An 8,160-nucleotide genomic window follows, 5' to 3' on the forward strand; every position below is an offset into this window, starting at 1 on the left:
ATATACTTTTAAATGTGTTACGGTGTTTTATGGTCCAGAATATGTTCAAGCTTGGTAAGTGTTCCATGTATGAGAGGAATGTGTATTCTGCTATTGTTGAATGAAGTAGTCTAGAGATGTCAATTATATCCAGTTCATTGATGGTGTTGTTGAATTCAACTATGTCCTTACTGATTTTCTACCTGTTGGACTGTTCATTCCTGAGAGGGGTGTTGAAGTATCTAATTATATTAGTGGATATATCTATTCCTCCTTACAGTTCTATAAGTTTTTGTCTCCCTTACGTTGATGCTCTGTTGTTAGGTGCATATATATTAAGGATTGTTATGTCTTTTGGAGAATTGATTCCTTTATCGTTATGTAATGCCCTTCTTTATCCCTGATAACGTTCATTACTTTGAAGTCTGTTTTGTCTGAAATTAGTATAGCTACTCCCACTTTCCTTTGATTAGTGTTAGGATGGTGTATTTTTATCCTTCCACTTATATTTAATCTATAATTTGTCTGTAGTCAAAGTGGTTTTCCAGTAGACAACATATAGTTGTGTTCAGTTTTCTCAGTTAGCAATAATCGTGCCTCGGATAAACCTCATTGGCTACGATACTGCCACTGCGCAAAGCTTGTGTTCTGTTTTTTGAACCACTCTGACAGACTCTGTTTTTTAATTGGTGCATTTAGAGCATTGACATTCAAAGTATTGTTGATATATTTGGATTAATATCTCCCACATTCATTATTGTTGTTGTCCTTGATCTTTATTCCTGTTTTGTCTTCTTGGCTTTTTCTACCTTTTATTGTTTCAATTGAACATTTTATATGATTGCATTTTCTTTTCCTCCTTAGTGTGTCAGTTAGACTTCTTTTTTTGTTTTTGCTTTTGTTGGTTTGTTCTTACTTTTTTACTTTTTTTAGTGATTGCCTAGAGTTTGCAATATGTATTTATGACTAATCCAGACCCATTTTCAAATAACATTATACCACCTCATAGGTAGCATGAGTACCTTATAATAACAAAATAAACCTAATTGCTTTTTTCCTGTTCCTTGTATCTTTGCTTTTATTCATTTCACTTATATGTAAGCAGACATAAGCATATACACATAAGTATACATAACTCAATACACTGTTGTTATTATTAGTTTGAACAAATTGTTTTCTGTTAGGTCAATTAAAAATAAGAATAATAGGGGCGCCTGGGTGGCGCAGTCGGTTAAGCGTCTGACTTCAGCCAGGTCACGATCTCACAGTTCGTGAGTTCAAGCCCCGCGTCGGGCTCTGGGCTGATGGCTCAGAGCCTGGAGCCTGTTTCCGATTCTGTGTCTCCCTCTCTCTCTGCCCCTCCCCTGTTCATGCTCTGTCTCTCTCTGTCCCAAAAATAAATAAATGTTAAAAAAAAAATAAGAATAATAAAGGGTTTCATTTTACCCTCACCTATTCTTTACTTGGTGTTCTTCTTCTTTATGTAGATCTGAATTTCTGAACTATATCACTATCCTTCTCTCAAAAGAACTTTTTTTTTAATTTAATTTTTTATTTTTTAAAATTTACCTCCAAATTAGTTAGCATATAGTGCTACAATGATTTCAAGAGTAGATTCCTTAGTGCCTCTTACCCACTTAGCCCACCCCCTCTCCCACAACCTTTCCAGCAACCCTGTTTGTTCTCCATATTTAAGAGTCTCTTCTGTTTTGTCCCCCTCCCTGTTTTTATATTTTTTCCCTTCCCTTATGTTCATCTGTTTTGTCTCTTAATGTCCTCATATGAATTAAGTCATATGATTTTTGTCTTTCTCTGACCGACTAATTTCACTTAGCATAATACCCTCCAGTTCCATTCACGTAGTTGCAAATGGCAATATTTCATTCTTTTTGATTACTGAGTAATACTCCATTGTGTGTGTGTGTGTGTGTGTGTGTGTGTGTGTGTGTGTATCACATCTTCTTTATCTATTCATCCATAGATGGACATTTGGGCTCTTTCCATACTTTGGTATTGTTGATAATGCTGCTATAAACATGGGGGTGCATGTGTCCCTTCAAAACAGCACACCTGTATCCCATGTATAAATGCCTATTGGTGCAATTTCTGGGTCATAGGGTAATTCTATTTTCAGTTTTTTGAGGAACCTCTATACTGTTTTCCAGAGTGGCTGCACCAGCTTGCATTCCCATCAAAAGAACTTTTTTTAACATTTCTGATAAGGCAGATTTACTAGCCAAAAAATGCCCTCAATATTTGTATTCCTGAGTAAGCCTTTATTTCACCTTCACTTTTGAAGGATAATTTCTCAGGGTACAGAATTTTAGGTGAGTGGTATTTTTTGTTTGTTTATTTTTATTTTTATTTTTATTTTTATTTTTATTTTTATTTTTATTTTTGTCTCAACACTAAACATTTCACTCTACTGTCTTCTTGCTTACATGGTTTCTGAGGAGAAGTCAACTGTAATTCTTATCTTTGCCCCTCTACAGGTAAGGTATTCCTTCCTGCCCCAACCCAGCTTCTTTTAGTATTTTTTCTTCATCTTTGATTTTCTGCAATTTGAAAATGATAAAGCCTAGGTGATTTTTAGCAGGAGGTGGGGGGGGGTGAGAACGGGCCATTTATCCTGCTAGGTACTCTCTGAGGTTCCTGGATTTGTGATTTCGTGTTTGGTATTAATTTGGGGGGAAATTTCAGCCATTGTTTCAAATATTTCTTTGCATTTCTCAAGGGAAGGGCATAGGCTTGGAGTTCTCAAGCCTGGGCATAGCAGTGTGACAGATCTAGTCTGTGACCGGGATCCTGACCTTTAATTAATATGTGACCTTGGTGTGTGTGTGTCTCTCTCTCTCAAAATAAATAAATAAACTTAAAAAAAATAGAGCACCCAGGTGGCTCAGTTGGTTAAGTGTTAGACTCTTGATTTTAGCTCAAGTCATGATTTCACGGGTTGTGGCATTAAGCCCTGTGCTGACAGCATGAAGCCTGCTTGGGATTCTCTCTCTCTCTCTCTCTCTCTCTCTGCCCCTCTCCCACTCTCTTGTGCTCTCTCCCTCAAAATAAATAAACAGAGGCGACTGAGTGACTCAGTCGGTTAAGGGTCCAACTCTTGATTTTGGCTCAGGTCATGATTTCACAGTTCACGAGTTCAAGTCCTACATTGGGCTCTGCACTGTCAGCTCAGAGCCTGCTTGGGATTATGTCTCCCTCTCTTTCTGCCCCTCCCCAACTTGCTCTCTCTCTTTCAAAATAAATAAAAATAAACTTGAAAAAATAAATTAACAAAAAAAAGAAGTAGTTTCTATTTTCTCAGTTTTCATCAGGTATCAGCCTGAAAACACTGTCTTCCCTGGCTGTTCACTACAACCAAAAAATATGGGGAAAGGTTAAGTGGAGAAAAAACTGCCCAAGAAATCATTCCTTTAGAACACAGTTTTGGGGAATCTGGGTGTCTCATTTGGTTAAGCACCTGACTCTTGATTCCTGCTCAGGTCATGATCTCCCGGTTTGTGAGATCAAACCCCATGTGGGGCTCTCCACTGACAGTGCAGAGCCTGCTTGGGATTCTTTCTCTCCCCCTCTCTGTGCCCCTCCCCAGTCATGCTTGCTTGCACTCTCTCTCTCAAGATAAACAAATAAACTTTAAAAAAAAAGTTTTATCAAGATCACTGATGTTGATCTGGCACAGCCTTGATACATCTATCAACTACATATTATGTAATCAATATTGCTTAATGAAAAGAAACAAGAAGAAAAAGTGATGGTCCTCATCTCTGTGAATGCTGTGTTAACCTAAATTTTGACTTGACTTTCTACAATGATTAAATTTACTCTGTGTTCTCTAGTTATAGATTTATTTCTCCATAAATATTAAGTTAGAATTTCAGTTGCCAAATTATGATTGAAATCACCTAGGTATTCTTTCTTGGCCAAATGCTTGGAACCAAGAAATGTATTACTGACTTCTTATTAGACTGTGTGCATATATTTTAATTTGTTGTATTTATTATTTAAAAAATATGTATGTCTTACTTGCTTTTATTTCTATTTTATGAGAAGAAGAAAAAGCACTTTGAGCTTTTCAGTTAAGAGGGAAGGAAAAACCTGTAACAGTAAAACCTTAGATTGCAAGTAACTTGTTCCGCGGGTGTTCCACAAGACGAGCCAACATTTCTAATCAATTTTAACTTGATAAATGAGTGATGTCTTGCCATACAAGTAGTAAGTGCTGACAAATGTCACATGATCACAACTGAGCCAGTGGTTCTCTCTCTCTCTCTCTCTCTCTCTCTCTCTCTCGCTGCTACATTGTGGGTGATCTCCCCTGCTCGGATGCTCAGTCTCAGACTGAGGTGTTTGGCAGAAATCAGTTAACATTTTCAGAACACTGGAAGGTGCCCACAATTGGCACTAGTGTATTTTTTATCACTTCAAAGCACCTATGGACAGTCCTTTGTTTTCCATACAAGAGGAAGCTTAGGAATGCTTTGCTTCATTCTGGGTCAGGCTGCCTATAGATATAGACCCTTTCCTCTGCTGCCTTATTGCCAGTTACATTAAATATAGTATATGACAAGCGTTTATTAATACTGTACTCAACATCCGTGTTAGCATATACAATGGCCCCCATGTAGAAAAAAGGTGAAAAGAAAGGCAGTAAGAAGGAGATGATTATGGTGGAAGTTAAGAAGGAAATCATCAAAAAGTATGAACAAGGTATGTGAGTGGCCGAAATTGCAAGATTTTATAAGAAATCTACATCTGTGTCTTTTCTGCAGAGAAGGAAAAAAAACAGAGGAACCCCTCCCTTCAAATGAGATTAGGGAGATGTGTAAAATGTGGGAAACAGTGCAAAATTTTGTATAAAAAAAGCACCACCAGAATAAGGCTGTAGCAGTGTGAGTGGTGAATCTGTTTAACGACAATGCAATGTCACATTTCGGCAAAATCCTCAACAGGAGGCAAAAGCAAATGTCCTTGGATAGGTTCCTTGTTAAAGCTGCATAAAAAGAAAAAGATTCCACTGAGCCAAAAGATAGCAGTGATTCCATTAGTGATAGTGAAAGTCGTCCTACACAATAACCCTTCTCTCTCTCTCTCCTTCACACCAGCCACAAAGGTTTTCAAAGATAAGTACAGGTTAATTTGTTTATTTTTCTTTATATTTTGCATTTTAAAAATTATTTGGTATTATATTACAGTATTGTAATCATTTTTTATATGAATATTTTTGGGTTGTGGAATGAATCATCTGAGTTTCCATTATTTCTTATGGGGAAATTCACTTTGATACACAAGTGCTTCGGATTACAAGCGTGTTTCCTGAACGACTTATGATGACAAACCAAGGTTTTACTGTATTTTAATAAGACACTACTCCTTGGTTAGCTTATTTTGAACAAAGAATTGTTTCCAAGCATCACCATGGGGGTAGGTGAGCACTGTTTTATGCCTATTTTGTGAGACACTGTGCCAAAGGAATATTCGGAGAGAAAACCAAATACCATGTGATTTTTCGGGAGCAGCCAGCAATTTATTCTCAGGAACAATGCACTTCGTCATAAAACAACTTCCTTTAAGCCTTCCAATGACTTGTTTTCTGAGAAACTGTTGATCTCAAATCCAATGTAGCCCAAATACTTTGAAGTATAAGGATAAAAGGCGATCAGATTCATGCAAAAAATAAACTGTATTTTCCTCCAATTTTTAGGGGCATATTAGATCCAGTGCAGCTAGGAAACTTAAAAAAGTTTTCTTTTTCAGAAATTTCTTAACAGACATTTACCATTAAAAAAACTTTAGAAAATATCTCTTGATTTTTCTGCTTAATATTGTGAAATTATTCTTTTCCTTTCGCCAAGAGAAAATTAACTCTCAAATCCTCAAAAATAAAAAAACCTTGGAGAAAAAGAATTTGCTGAGAAGAATGCCATTATCCTCTGGCAAATCCTTTCCTTTCTCTTATTCTCAGTCCTGCTGCCTCATACACAGACAATAACACAACATAGTTTCAGTGTGATGATTGGTGCTATAAAAATGCAAAGTTAAATAGAAACCCACAATAGTCTCCTTCAGGGTAAAGATGGCTTCTGTCGATAAAGCCAAAGCCCTAATAGCATCAGAAAGCAAAATTCAGAATTAAACAATTTCTGGATCCTGACTGTTTTTTAAATAGAAGTTTTAAATGCCGTATTTTCAAGCACAGAATGTAAGAGGAGGAAAGTTTTTAATCACTACTAAGAACAGGTCAAGAAGAAGTACATTTAAGGAAGATTAGACACAAAGAATGTTCTGTTAACAAGTGCCATTTAAAAGAGGGATATATTACTTTGATACACGGTTAAAAAATCTTTCTTTAGATATCCATCAAAACACTATCTGTGATGAGATCTCATCTCTTTGGGAAAATTATATGTGATTTACCCAGAATATAGAAAACAATAGCATCAAGGAGATTTCCTTTCCCTATCCAACCCCAAGAACTGTGATTTACAAAAATATTGAAATTAGCACTGAATGTTTCCTATACAACAATGTTTACACTGTGGTTCAAGAGCAAGTTTTAAATGCTGGCTTTCAAGTTACAGAAGCCAATATCAATCAATATCAATCAACCAAAGATGGATCAATCGATCCGTCTGTGTGATCCTTAATTTTAACCGTGAAGGAGTTCTATGATCTAACTCACCCCGGTTCAGGCATCTCTGATCTGAAATTTACCCCCAATCTTTGACAAACGCTACAAAAGACAAAGGTGAACCCCAGAAGGTCATTAGCTTTTAAATAATAATTTCTGATTATAAATGTCCCCAAATTTACCTGGCAAACACAAAGAAGAAAATTTCAATTACCACTACCCAATGGCAAAAAAAAAAAAAAAAAAAAGCACTATGAATATTTTTCTTTCCAGGATGTATGTGTTTTTATGTCCCTGCAATCTTTCAAGTATACATATTGTCTACAAACTGGGTCATACTAAGAATTATGTCATGATTTTAAAGGTGAATATCTGCCAAAAATATTTTAAAGTTTGCACAACATTTTGTTATTGTGGTAATACTATAACTTATTATTAGTCAGACTCTACATTGGTAAATATGGTCAAACTTAAAAGAATCACAGGTGAAGTGCTAAAATTATAAGTCCTTAAATTATCTTTGACAATTGGAAAAGCCCAATTTGCCTGACAGAGTTAAAGACAAGTACATTCTAGTGGGGAAGAAATGAAAATGGGTAGCAGAAATTGGAATTTGAGCCTCTGAATCCAAGGGATGAAGCTTAAGGCAATTGGCACTGTGTGTCTCATAGCCCCCTCTCCCAACATACATGATATCCAGCTAAAATGTGTATCGAATATCAATTTGGAAGAGAAAAACATATACTAGGGGAACGGCAAGCTATCTGAGAAGGAGTCTGGAAAGTGGCTCTTTGTGTGTCAGGAGAAACATTCATCTACACCCTTTATATAATATACAGATATAGTGTATGCTCAATAAGTGCATATGAAGTCCTTTCAACAGTCTGGAATTCAGGCCTTTTCCTTAGTCTACTGCATCTTGGCGTCACTTCTAGCTGGTGAATAGAGAAATCCTCAAAACAAAAGCCTTGGGGCCTAGGCCCCCTTGTTCTCAAACTTGGCCGCCATCAGAATCGCTGGGGGAGTTGCCTTGTATGTTTACTTCGGCTCCGAGGCGCACACACACTCCGGACGCTTTTGAGTCTGATGGTTAGAAGTGGCCGGGTGCCATGCGTTTGTAAAACAAGTCCAGGTGAAGGCACCAGAGGGTACCACCGGAGGAACTGCGAAGTGACGGACAGCCCAAAGTCCTGTTTGCAGCCGGCAGACCCCGGGCCCCGCCGTAGTCCGCCCGTAGTCTCGCCAGGGGGCGCCAGGACCTCGCCGCGCGCCCAGCTCCCCTGGACCTTCTGCGCTTAACTCTAGGTGTGACCGGAAGGGAGCCTGACCCCGGGGGTGCGGCCGGCGGTAGGGGGCGCCTCTTCCAAACCCAGCAGCCGCTCGCGTTCCCGCGGATATCGCCCTCGCGTGAGATCTTGTTTTGTGTTTTGTTTTAAAAGCCTTCTCCGTCCCGGTACTGCTTGAAGGCGTAAATGAGAGACGGTGGGAGGGGTGGGAGGGGGAAACGGAGAAAAGAGGCGCTGGGGGACTGAATGCCTTCT

General features: G+C 38.1%; 1 non-coding gene across 1 annotated transcript; it reads right to left on the reverse strand.

Annotated features, from left to right (window-relative positions):
- Positions 1–481: 481 nt before the first annotated feature.
- LOC125165121 (U4 spliceosomal RNA) lies at positions 482–621 on the reverse strand. The gene has a single exon (XR_007151988.1). It is a non-coding gene; the product is annotated as a U4 spliceosomal RNA (small nuclear RNA).
- Positions 622–8,160: the final 7,539 nt, after the last annotated feature.

This window comes from Prionailurus viverrinus, chromosome B1 (assembly GCF_022837055.1).
Source record: "Prionailurus viverrinus isolate Anna chromosome B1, UM_Priviv_1.0, whole genome shotgun sequence".
Taxonomy (NCBI): Eukaryota; Metazoa; Chordata; class Mammalia; order Carnivora; family Felidae; genus Prionailurus; species Prionailurus viverrinus.